The 13,803-nt window shown below is 47.4% G+C and overlaps 1 protein-coding gene across 2 annotated transcripts in view; it reads left to right on the top strand.

Annotated features, from left to right (window-relative positions):
• The window catches only part of rsh (Rap GTPase activating protein radish), a 224,214-nt gene that overhangs the window by 89,345 nt on the left and 121,066 nt on the right, over positions 1 to 13,803 (top strand). The window lies entirely within an intron of this gene.

Genomic DNA, 13,803 nt, shown 5'->3' with positions numbered 1-13,803 from the left:
TCTTGCGCTGATGGCGCCACTACGGCGTCAAAGAAAAGCTATTAGAAATAATTAAGTAAAATATGCCATTTTATGATAGAAATAGTAATTTTGGCTTGCGTGTATTCGCATTTAATTACAATTTAGAGGTTATTCTGTAAGCAGCAAACAATTAGTTGCGCTTAGTTTTGAGCAAACCAACTTTACGTGCCTCCTGCATCAGGCAAGCTTAGCCGTGTTAGGCCTACGAGCCATAAAATCCACAACTGAATTCGGAATCCGCGGCGTCTAATGAATCAGTCTTCATGACACACGCTAGTTGAGAGAAAGCGTTAACCACTGCCACTTCTCCTAGCTTGTGAACTTAACGCGTTACCACGAATCGAACGCACTTTGGTGCTAGATTAGAGCCGTCGCTTCGATGGGCGCCGCCATCTTTGCTAACGCAAAGCTTTTGGGGACGCTATTTGGGCTCCCGCTAAATCGGTGAAATAGCGTTCCCAACGCAAAAGCCAAACGCAGTTTGCGTCTCGCGCATGCGCAGTGTCTTCGACGCTATTTCTTTGGGGCCCCAAAACGTTTCGGGCCCCTATTCTAAAGCTCTCTAATGAGGAACGGTGCGCGCGGACTTCAGCGTGTTGCGCAGCCAACTGGCCGGCGAATGATCTAGTTTCATTCATTGCGCATGTGCACTGCGTTGTGTGCGCACGTAGTGCGCGTGGTGCGTAATGAGCGCACGGCACACACTAGCGCACGAACACCGACCAGGAAGGAGAAACACTAGGCGGACAAACACGAAGAAGCGCAAGCTATGTTTCTAGCTTGTTACCAGATCACATCTTGCATATTTGACTGTGAACAAACCATGGACTTGAAAAATTGAAAAACTATAGGCCCATTAGCTTACTTACAGTATTATATGAAATATTCACCAAGGTAATCTCCAATAGAATAAGGGCAACACTGGACTTTAGTCAACCAAGGGAACAGGCAGGTTTCAGGAATACTCTGCATTGGATCACATCCATGTCATCGATCAGGTAATCGAGAAATTCGCAGAGTACAATCGGCCTCTCTATACGGCTTTCTTAGATTACGAAATGGCATTTGGTTCACTGGAGATATCAGCAGTCATAGAGGCATTACGTAATAAAGGAGTACAGGACGCTTACGTAATATCTTGGGAAAGTATCTACTGAGATTCCACAGCTACCTTAATTCTCCACATGAAAAGTAGGAAGATGCCTCTAAAGAAAGGGGTCAGACGAGGAGACACAATCCCTCCAATGCCATTCTCTGCGTGATTGGAAGAAGTATTCAAGCGATTAAACTGGGAAGGTTTAGGAGTAAGGATCGACGGCTAATATCTCAGCAACCTTCGATTTGCAGATGACATTGCCCTGGGACCGTTTCCTGCAACGGTTCGTTTTGGAGCCGGTTCGCTCTCACGAACGCCATTGGTCGGCGCTTCCTTGCCGTCATCCCTGGCGGGCGCGACAACAACTTTTGTTGTCGTCACGCAGGTTGTCAATCAACTGAAAGGAACCTGTCGTCTGCTGCGAGAGGAACCGCGGAGAAATGGTTCACTCGAGGGTCATGCGGGGTGGCGAGCATGCTCTTGAGCGTTGCTATAGGCCAACCGTGGCCGTCTGCTGGTCTCGCGCTGGCCGGCGCGACGAGCTAGAATACCGCGGACCACAATATTTAGTAGCGTTGACACTGCGGACGTATATATGTGAGATTTCTCTCCAAGCTGCACGAGAAAGCCGCAATCAAGAACGCTTCCTTGACGGCGGCAAGATTCTCGAAGTTGTGGGATGTGTGGACGGAACTGTCATCGCAATCGTCCACCTGAAGTAGATCAGCCACTGCTAAACGAAATCCTATTAGAGCTGCGGCCTACACGCAACGAACCGCTTTCATTGCTTAACGTATGGTGCACCACCTAGCAAAAAAAAAAATAAATGAAACAACGCAGATAAAATTACACCACTAGCTGTACGCGTCGGGAGCTCAGTAATTACTGGAAATTAAATGTGCAAGTGTTGCATACAAACCATTATGTTCTACTGAACTAGCAACATCCTTCAATTACTATATCGTCCCCAAAGTGCAAACAAATATGATGACGTGACCTTGCGGCAGGACGCCGCTCGTTCATTGGTCTCCCTCGCGCCGCGACATTCCACTCTTTCTCCGAGTGACGTCACCCAGACGTAACATCCAGACCGAACCTGTTCCAAAGCGAACCGGTACAGAACATGGCCCCTGTTCAGCAACACTGGGGACTAGTTACAACAAATGACTGAGGATCTTAACAGAGAGAGTAGAAGACTAGGGTTGAAAATTAGTATGCTGGAGACAAAGATAATGACCAATAGCCGGACGAGGGAACAAGAGTTCAGGATCGCCAGTTAGCCTCTAGGGTCTGTGAAGGAGTGCGCTTACCTATGTCAATTACTTACCAGGGACCCTGATCACAAGAAGGAAATTTACAGAAGAATAAAAATGGGTTGGAGTGCATTCGGCAGACATTGTCACAACCTGACTGGAAGCTTACTATTATCATTAAAAAGAAAGGCGTACAATCAATGCATTCTAGCCGTGCTGACATATGGGGCGAAAAAATGGAGACTGTCAAAGAAGCTCGAAAACAAGTTAAGGACCGCGCAAAGAGCGATGGAATGAAGAATGTTGGGCATAACGTTAAGAGACATAGGAAGAGAGAGGTGTGGATCAGAGAGCAAACAGTGATAGTCGAAATTCTAATTGACATTAAAAGAAAGAAATGGAGCTGGGCAGGTCACGTAATGCATAGGTTAGATAATCGGCGGACCATTAGGGTTACAGAATGGATGCCAAAAGAAGGGAAGCGCAGTCAAGGACGGCAGAAGACTAGGTGGGTGATGAAATTAAGTAATTCGCAGGCGCTAGCTCAAATTGGTTGACGCAGGATAGGGGTAATTGGAAATCGCAGAGAGAGGCCTTCGTACCGCAGTGGATGTAAAATAGGCTGATGATGACGACACCATGGACACATGGTCGGGGACCTAAGCAATAGCGCGGTCGCAAATTGAATATATCCTGGCACTTATTTCCACGCGTGTATGTTCGTGAGCTAAGTTATTGGACCGTAGACTTGCCCAAAACATGAAGTTATTATTAACTAAGACGCACGAACTGAAATTGACGAGTACACTGTATTGGTTTCGACCACAAGTTAGCACTGCATTCAAATCGGTATGTTTTCCCCAAGTTCCCGATCCGTATACTTAATTGCTTACGGGCTTAAGGGCACCCTCTGGGCGTGTTCCGTGCACAGCGCCAAGACCAAAGAACGCCCGACTAAACTTCCCAGTTCATCGCTCTGCTAAATGCTCTAGGTCCTTGCGCCGTACTGCACGCGTTTATCCGTACAGGTCGCACAGGCGAACGGTCCGTCGCTAAAGAGTGGGGTCAGCCGCAGCTGTTGCGCGGCCGGCGGCGTCCTATCCATTCGAAGGACGACTCCTCATCATCCGTCAGCATCGGCGAGCGGCGCTCGGGAGGCCGCAAAGAAGTGCATCTCCCATCTCGAGTCCCCGGCTGTCAGGAGCAGGCGCTCCGTTCCGCCCCAGGCGGAGCTATATCCCTCTCCGTCCTGCCACTTTGCCGACCCTTTTCGCCATAAGTGCGCCGAGAGCAGCGCAGTTTTCTTTCTCTCTTCTTTTTTTTCTTTTTCGCTAGAGTACGTGCGAGGCTGCTTCCCAATTCTCTATCTCTATGTGACTGAGCTTCATAATGCCCGTCCCGGTAGAATAGTGGCCATGACGTGACGCTGTTGGGATCAAGGTCGTGGCGGCCGCATGTCAATGGGCGCAAAATGCAAAAAAAAAAAAAACGCTCGGTGCTTACATTCAGGCGCACGTCAAAGAAACCCAGCAAGTCACATTAATGTCCCGTAGTGTCACATTAGTGAGTGAGTGAGTGAGTGAGTGAGTGAGTGAGTGAGTGAGTGAGTGAGTGAGTGAGTGAGTGAGTGAGTGAGTGAGTGAGTGAGTGAGTGAGTGAGTGAGTGAGTGAGTGAGTGAGTGAGTGAGTGAGTGAGTGAGTGAGTGAGTGTGTGTGCGTGTGTGCGTGTGCGTGTGCGTGTGCGTGTGCGTGTGCGTGTGCGTGTGTGTGTGTGTGTTTCATGTCCGCGCAGCCTTTTTCTGGCGTGGAAACATACATCTTTTCTAATGACGCTTCAGAACAAATTAATAGCGATAATTATTTTATGTTTCTGTAGCACATATTGTTTTCCGAATAAAGTATATATCAGATTTGACGCTTTTGTTACAGGTTTATATTGTATATATGCGCATATACACATTCTTCCTGTATTTCCAATCGTCTCTCGGCTCTAAAGTCCACCTTGGCTGCCGAAGGCAAAGCGCTGCGCAGTTGCTTCGTTTAAATGGTCAATGCCTTTTCATAACATAGGTGACGCGGACCGGCCTGGAGCTGACGTTTCCCATCCGGGCATTCTAAGCACTTATTCGAGTGCACTGTTACGTGCTTGCAAACCAAATTCCTACCATTGCGAGCTTACCAAACCAAATTCTAATCGCGGAAATAGCCGAAAAATTGTTATTGCAGAACAGCACGTATTCCACTCGTTGTGTGGCGCTGTCCTGCACTCACGGGCGCCGAAAGTAGTGGCCAATTTGTGAACTTGATTGTAAACACTACAGGTATGTTGCCACGCCCCCCCCCCTCCAAAAAAATGTAGGGAAAAAATAAGGAGAACTTTCACTTAAGCGTCACAACAGGTATTGATTGAGAGAATATGGAATTAGAGGTTGTATAAGGGCTTTGTTGCACAATAAAGGCAGCACCGAGCATAGTAAGCGTTCCTCCAGCTCGTAATCTGCACGTGCGCAAGGACAGGTGACACTACAGACTTTTAATAAGGCTCACATCGCTACCCCGACAAGAGCACGTGACCGGCGCGTGTTGTCTCTCGCCCGCCATTTTCGACGTTACAGAGGCGACCCGCAACGACAGCTGCGCGGCCGCGCGAGTTCCTCGATATGGAGGCGCCCCGGCGCGCTCGACGCTAATTAAAGCGCCGCCGCCGCTTGCTCGTGGTGCGGGAAGCTCGCTTCTTCCGCAATCGATTCGTTTAGGCGGAGCGCAGACGTTCTCTCTCGCAGCAGCTCTCCGTTCCACATTTTTCGCGCCGTTCCTTCACTACAGACGACGCGGCAGAGAGCGAGTCTTCTAATTCCAGCCCGAGCCGAAAATTGGGTTTAGGCGTCACCGCCGCGGGCGCGGTAGACATTCGCTCTCCTAATGTCTGCCAGGGGTGCTGATTCGGTGGTCCCGTAGCACGCAATAACACCGCGAATGCGTTCACTACACAACGGCCGCGCGCGCCTACCTTCGTCAGTCAATATATTTCTGCTGCGCGCGGGTGTAAAACACGCAATATAGAAAGAGCGGGCTGGTCTATTCTGGTGGGAAGGATTGCCCCCAGTCATGAGTGAAGTCGACCCTCGATTCGGTTTGGTAACAGTGCTCGCGAGATCGACCGCAACGAAAAGATGGCACCCGCCTTAGGCGTACGGCCACGGACGGGTATCTAGAAGAGATTGCCCTAATTACACGTGTCAATACGTACACGCTTCGCCCAGGCTGAGCGAACGAAGCTTGACGGATTAGCGCTGCAGATCAAGCTGTCCTGTTATCTTCTGGGCTGTACAGGCAAAGGCCTGTGAGTAAATTGCGAACCAAAAAAAAAATATGTGAAAGCAAGGTCCTTATTCCAGTCGATGGGATTCTTGAGGCCGTAATCCTTTTTTGATAAGGTTACTCGGACCGTTTCAAGCTGTTTATAATGACCAACTTGAGCGCGAGTAAGAAGCCTAACATGATCCTAATCTCTGACAAAAACAGCTTAAACCTTCCCACTGCACGATGAACCTTTTAACTGAATATTCTTCACGCTTGTGAATTGCAAACGATGCGGAATTATCCGACGCAGCTGATTTTTTTTTTTTCGTAACAAAGTTGTATGAATAAAAGCGCTAAAAGGTGCCTTTACTACTTCTTGTGGGCATTCGTTTTTATTCCAGCGAAGCTGGTCGCCTTTTTCGTGTTTTTCGTGTTTCCGTCCGTCAGCAAAAGTGTGGGCCGATCCCGACGGAAGTACAGGACCAGTGGCCTGTACCGCGTCTGGCAGAGGCTGCAAGCAGTCAGCAAAGCGAAGCGAACAGTGCATACATTCTTTGGAATCACATATACAACAGACTGGACAGCATACGTTTCAATAACGAACAAGCGCAAAACAGTCATCTCAACTACATAACTGATGATAAGGCGCTCCTGATAACAATGTGAAGCCCGCAGCGCTCCCTGCATGCGTTTCCCGGTAAATATTACTGTTGTGCAAGGTGCCGCGGCGACGGCAGCAAGGTCGATTCAAATAGGTCGCGAAGCTTCGGGCGAAAAGCGGTTCAGTACAGATTGTCACCGACATCAGCATGGGGGGTTATGGGAGCAGCGATTGAAGCGCGACTAGGTTTGGAGGGAACAAACATTGGGAAAGAAAAACGCGTTTTTTAATTCAAACGGGACACAGTTGGATTCATTCAAGGAAAATAAAGTTCCTAGTCAATTTTATATATTCGTGACGAGTTAAGAAAATACAAGTTTAATTTTATTATTATTAATAAATGCATTTCTTTTCAGCGCCCATCGCTACAGGGGGCGTTGACGCCACTTTCACTCGCAATGCCATGCACGTCTTGAAATGGGCAGAAAGGCGCACTCGTATCAGCTGTTGAAATACGCCCCCCTCACAGTTTGTGCTTTCTTGCTTGTCGAAGTTTGTCTGAATTTGGTGACGCGGGTAGCTTCATTGCTTCTTAATCTGTTCAGTCAAAAGTAGTGAGTTACGACCGCCAGATAATTGTGTAGTTGTTTTCGTGCGACTGCGCTGCCCGACGGGCTTGGCATCCAGCAATAGGATCAGCACTGTACAGCTAAAGCTTTCGTCGGCCTCCACAGAAAGTATGTTCTGTGCAGGGATGCGATTTCGACAACCGTACGGCTGTCCTTTTCCTGCATCGCTTTCAACGCTGAAAGCTCGAAACGCCCATCAAGTCGAATGGCGGGGCATTTGAATATATAGCTCCAAAGGAAGAACAACAAAACAAATTTCGCGCCTTCGAAAACAAAATGACGTCACTTGTGCTTTTAACGGACATGGCGTCACATTATTTTTTCTTCCGCCGGAAGTGTTCCCACCACATACAGATGGCGCTAAGCCCCATGGACCGCCCATGGACCGCCATGTTTTGAACGTATGGGCTCCTATGGAAGCTTCGCTACCAGGTATATTTACCTTGACGGAAGCTTGACGCATGTGTAGTGACGCCCCTAGCCTTTCGTATATAAAAGAACCAGCCTAGCAACTGATTTCAACGTTGTTGCAGCACCGCTATGGGTGGCGGCGTGCTCTCAAAATTAGCATTGCTATGAAGCAATAAAGCAATGCATACCCCCTTCAGGGGTGGTTTCCAACCGCTTGGCTGGATATCCGCTTCCGCGTGGCTGGGATGGCGAGCTAATTTATTTATTTTTACATGCACAGAGGAGACACCTGCTTGCGCGTGGCAAAGGAAAGAAAGATTATGGAGGATGAAAAAATTAAAAAGACCGGTAAATAGTTCATTAGCGGGCTTTCAAGCTTTGTGCTTGAGGTTATTGCTACCTTATCGTAGGTTCAGCTAGCCTCGAGGTTCTATAACAGTTATTTTTCCCCGCCTTCATTGGAATAAACAAGCTATGCGGACGGCGTAAATCTCCTATACAAAGAACGCGATCTGTGTGCTGCGTTCTAGCCATCAATGTTTGAGTCTTGCTGAGAGGTTCCAGATGAGAAGCTTATGATTATGAACAAGAGTATAGGTGCATACGCGAGAATATCCCTTTCATTATGCCAACTTCAGAGCATCAACGCTTCTCCACGCACTTGTTTTGCGAGTCTTATCCCCCGTATTCAGAAATGCATCCTATAACTTGAAGCTCATGCTTGGCTCGATCTAAATGACGCCTGGCGAGAATGCGTGCCCACAATGCTCATTGAGTTTTCTTGGGCGAATTCATAACAAGCGCCATTTAGGTCAAGTCAAGAATTGGCTTCAAGTTATACGATGCATTTCTGAATACGGGGGCTTAGACGTCATACAATTTTTCCTGTTTCTTGTTCTTTTTATTGTTGGTTTTTAGTGACGATGCTAATCCCAGCCTACGTTCTTTTTTTTTAACGCTATCGGTGCCTTTTGTTACACATACACAGCGCCGTATGCCGAAAGGGATCATGTTCAAATGGGATCGTTCTCACGATCCAGTTGTGCGGAAAAAAACTTTAAATGCGTGTGCTTGGGTTGACATGCGCGCGTCAGTACGTGACTGTTTTTTTTTTCTTTACAACGTTACAAACTGCCTCGTAGCCGGCTTCCCCACAATACATGAATTGTGAAACTATTAAAGAACGACAACACGAGGGGACATGAGAACAGACTTTCAATAGCGTAGTCTGCGCAAACGTGAGTTCACAGTTAATACAGAAAAAAAGAACGAAACAGGGCAAGCACACAATACGTTTCGTAGTGTCTGCCGATAGACACAAGTCAATAATGTTTCTGACTCTCGACCCTGTTGAGGAACACCATAGTGGTGCAAAGCTAATGTACGCGTGATTGTTCTATTCGTATTACTGTTTATGTGGTGACAGTGGAGAGTACCTCAACCGCGAAGGCTTACCCACCAAGCATTCTCTTTAGGTTGCTACTACTAACGTTAATTGCCGCTAGCATACTTTATACACAGAAATGATCCACACGCTCACGCATTGCGTGGCATAGGCAGCAGCGGTAAGCGAAGGGGCAAAACGATTCTTCATGAGTAAAACAAGTCATAATAAGTGGCTTTCTGGGATTTGAAATAACAACTGGTGGATTCAAATGCCCAGGTGGTTGCGATACTTTGTTTTTTTCATTGTTGCGGGAAGTTAATCAGCTTGACAGCTGACGGTCAGCAGTGCAATGAATATGGTTGAGGATTTGACGAGTTGGTATTTCATTCTAAACCTGGTACAGCGCAACATGGAAAGGAAGAAACAAGGTGAGCCGGCCAGAAGAAGGAATAGAAGAAGGAACACAGTGCTATGGTCCTTCTGGTGGCCGGCTCGGCTTGTTTCTTCCTTTCCATGTTGCGCTGTACCAGGTTTAGAATGCAAAAAATATGCTCGTTTTTCAGTAAAACATACATGAATGTGTAGCTGCTGTTCTTACACGTACAATACAACACGCAAGATTTGCAGTGGTTTCATTTAAATATTTATTGTATTGACAACCGCCGCGGCATAGCAACCGGCTACATAGGATTATGTTCTGCTTAATGGATAGTAAATGGCTCACAGAAGGACTCCAAACAGTTCAAATGAACCCTAAGGCTTCCATTATACGGTGTAGTTTCTAACCTATAAAAGAGTTTAAAGTATTTAGGCCGGTCATTTGCCTAACTAATCTATTAGACTTCTTGTCTGAACCTTAACCTGAATCGACAATGGAACTGCCAAACGTTGAGCGGGTGCTTTGGAGCTGGGGGACCTCGCTGTCATCCAAACTCATGCCTCCTCCACCCGATTTACGACGCCATTCAGCGCTATTTAAGTTCAGGCGAACCAAGAGACATACCCGGCAAAGTCAGTCACAATGGCACGCAAGCCACACATCCTGACATCCCGGGAGGGTTACACAGCCTCGGAATGTCCGATATCTTGGCACTGATAGCTGGCTATACTTGTTCTAGGAAGAGCCATTTTAACCTGCGCGCGCGATAAACGTTCATAGGCGTAAGTAACGTTAATTGACGCTTAATTTAGCGGACAGCACCCGCTTGTGATGCTTCGCAGAACGCCACGACACCACATTAGTTCAAGAAAATCCCACATCAGAACTTAAGAATGCCTTTTTAAGGCTTCAGTTCACGAAATGTCACGTTCGGGCCTGTTCCGATTAACAGAGCTAGCAGAAACTGACGCAAAATCTGAGAGGACCTAAGGGCTTCTTATCAATTGTGAATGCGAAATCATTAATTTCCATATTGAACGCCGGTGAGCGGTCCTTCGAGTTAAGAACCCCCCGGAGTGCAAGCGAGCGCGTTGAGGCGCTTGATCAACGCCTCCAAGGTAGCACAACGCCGGTGCACTTCGATCCATGACGCCATGCTCCCTTGCCCGACTGCCGTAGAATCTAATGGGAACGCGCCCGAGTAAGCCGCAGTGACTCTGAAGTCACCGCTTTCGTCACGCTGGGCTTGGCAAGGGAAATTTTAGTCCAAGTAGCACGATGTGATAAATTAGCCTGCAGGGGCCTGCTATCTAGGAAGCGCTGGTTTAGCCCAATGGGTAAGAAACTCCACTCCTGAGCGTGGAGTCGTAGGCTCGAAACTCACTACCGCCAAAGTTTTTAGAGCGAAGTTGTTATAGGCTATTTTCTCACGATCGTGTCCTCGCCAGGAAAGAAAATCCCTAAGACAGTGCAATGTCCGCTATCGAACGGCATAATAGCATAATGGGGCGTTTCTGCTCGCCAGAAAAGTTCGAATTGCTCACGATTTAACCCGCAAGTGCGACCAAGGCATACACTTGTTCGTGTGTGTGTGTGTGAAAACATTTATTGTAATGAGGTCCGGAGGCTCGGCTTCTTAAGTCAAGGCGGGCCGCTCCCACGTTGGCACTGTCAGGCCAAGCCTTTCAGCGACATCATGGGCCCTCTGGACGGCCCTTAGTTGGTCCTGAAACAATGGGCTTTGAATCTTTTTCTCCCACTGTGTCCATTCTTCAACGAGGTTGGGGAGAGTCGAGGGACACACCGCCTGCATATGTCTGATTCCAATGATGGCATTACAATCGTTGCAGTCCATCTTAATCTCCCTCTCTGGATACATTTTATTAATGCTGTACGGTGTGGGATATGTACCTGTTTACAATAAGCGCAGTGAGAATGCCTGAGCCCTGTCCAGTTTTGAATGTGGCAATTGGAATTGCCTGCGTCCTAAATAGTAGTGTTTGGTAATGTCATTGTATGTTATTAAATGATCTCTGGATTCCCTGGCTTGATGGTGAACGGCTCGGTTGTGACTGTCACGGTTAGCAAGTCCTCGTGCCAAGTAATGAGCAACCTCATTGAGGTTTATGTACATGGTACGAACAGGTCCACGGTACTCCACCTCCGCCGCGGGTCGGCGGAGGTGGAGTTAGCTATTGAGGGACATACACAGCTTCGCTGGTCGCCCTTCCTCTGAAATTGGAAGGGCACTGAGTTTTCCTTTTGAATTTATTCTGTTTTTATACATTACTTTCTTTGTAGCGATTACCAAGGCGAAGCTAGAATGCAGACGAGCGCAGACAATGAAAAGCGGATAGCACAGGCTTCCGAGAGTGAGGATGACGTGCCATCGCGGCGATGCCCTCTCCCTTCATGAAGCACCTGGCGCGCCAGCACAGCAGCAGGTGTTGCCTTTCACTCCCTCTGCTCCGTCAACGCGTGCACGTGACTAGGTGTCGCAGCTAATGGGAATTCAGATGTCGTTTCCCCGCTACAGATTCCGGCTTTTTTTATCAATGGGCCGCTTGATGAAAGTAAAGTGCGTGTGCAGGTATACGGTTCTGTTAGTGTCATGATGGCATAGCTTCTTCGATAAATTTATCGATATTACACCATGAGGCCGGACTACACCAATAAAGAACTGCATAAAAACAGGCCACCAACCAATATTTGAACTACTTGGTGCATGCACATCACCACATCATCGCGTCACGTGGGAATAAATCGCGACATAAAGTTCTCGCATGTCAAACAGCAGCTTTATTAGTTTAGGCCATGTGTGTGTGTCTCTGTGCGTTTGTGCCCGTGTATTCTTTGTGCTAAGCTACCTTAGTTATAGCCAAGTATTCCTGCAGCAAGGAAAGAGGCCAGAGTCCTGGATACACTTATACAATCTTATGCGGTCATGAGGAGAACTACCAGTTCCTGCATAACACTGAGGAAACTTCGAGAGTGCGCTGCTGAAAGAACTCCTGCAGAACTCTAGACAACAATAAGAGGTTTCCGTGTAATCTCAAGAAGCGTAAAACTTGCTTGCATGAGGCTGCGTACCCCGTACTCTCATGAGAATGACATGCGAGACATGTCCATTTGTAGAGCCCACCTCAGTGTTGGTTTACTCAGTTTGCCTTCACTCCTGGGGCTTTCTTTTCTCTCTTTTTTTTTTCTTTTTAACGCATCTTTCTTATCCTACTTCGCCTTGGTTGGTAGCGGCTACTGGGTGCTCTCTCGGCAGGGAAACTCTGTGAATCCCAGAGACCGTTTAATCAAAGGTGGTGACTTGTCTGGTCAGTCCTGGCACCAGTGCACAGTATTAGTACCCTTAAATAGTTTTAACGGGGTTTGTAACGCGCACCGATCTAGGAGGCCCTACAATCAAAGCCGTGGTTGTGCCGATCCTGATAATGCTATCACATTACAGTCGTTCAGGTGTAGCATGCGTACCTAGCCTTCTTGCTTCTTTTTCCGGGCTTTTCGTTGGTGTGTCACCGAGTAGGCGTAGTAGGTGGCCTCTCACACAGGTGTGTCACGTAGGGGAAAAGTACGAAGTACGAGTGTGACTCCGGCGTGGAGAAGTTTGGTTAGGAAGCGCTTGCCAAGTGGCTCTGGTTTATACATCACACATAGTGCTGGTATAGTTCAGTCCGACCATAAAATACATTTACCAGCATGACGCAGTGTACGTGTAACAATAGCGCAAAGCATCGCATGTCGATCAACGATCAAGCTTTGCAGTACGCACAGATGTACGGTGAATGAGATGAGACCGAGAGAGAACCGTCGGCCTTTCTTTAGCCCCAACGCCGGTGCTATTCATCAGCTCGCGCAAAGCTGTGTGGTACAGCAGACTTCAATGCTCGATTCGAAACGACGCGAAGTTTAATTCATCCTTAAATGCTCAGGAGCTGTAAAATCTGAGGGCAATATTGGCAGCACACCAATTTTCACACTTCATATTAGGCCTGAAAATATTATAATTTCTATCTTTCCCGGCCGTTAGCTCGGCAATTCCTGGTTACGTTACGTCCTGCGGTGCCTGAACCAAAGCGTAATGAACAAATCTACGACCAAACCAACGAACGACTCCGATTGGCCCATTTTCAAGATCATAACTGCTGTTCGCAGCAAAAAAAAAAAAAAAACACACACACACACAAAAAGATAAACCATGGTATAAGATATTGTCCATCAAAACTAGCGCAAAAAGAGGTGGCGCTGGCAAACTTGTCTTGCGGTTCAGCATTAAGAAGATATCTTCGCAATAATGCGCTATTCTATGTGACGCGAAAGCTACCAGGCCTAAAGTTTCGCCGACAGCTCCGACATATATCTCGCCGATGTGGACAGCATTAGGCTGCTTTCAAAGTACACATACGGTCATTGCCGAGCTAACGGCCGGGAAATATAGAAATTATATTATTTTCAGGCCTAATATGAAGTGTGAAAATTGGTGTGCTGGCAATATTGCCCTCAGATTTTACAGCTCCTGAGCATTTAAGGATGAAAATGGAGAATAATCGGTTGAAATTAGCAGCTATATGTTTTCTAACCGAAGCCTGTAGTTCTCCCTCCCAATAACTTTGTGCTTCCGTGGCCTCGCCGGACCTGCAATAAAGTTTCTTCACTCACTCATTCACTTCCGTGGTACCTACGGTTAACAATGTTGGCTCCAAATGATAAGGAA

This window comes from Dermacentor variabilis, chromosome 5 (genome assembly GCF_050947875.1).
Source record: "Dermacentor variabilis isolate Ectoservices chromosome 5, ASM5094787v1, whole genome shotgun sequence".
NCBI lineage: Eukaryota > Metazoa > Arthropoda > Arachnida > Ixodida > Ixodidae > Dermacentor > Dermacentor variabilis.
Note: the sequence above shows the minus strand (reverse complement) of the source record. Positions and strands in the feature narration are given on the sequence as shown.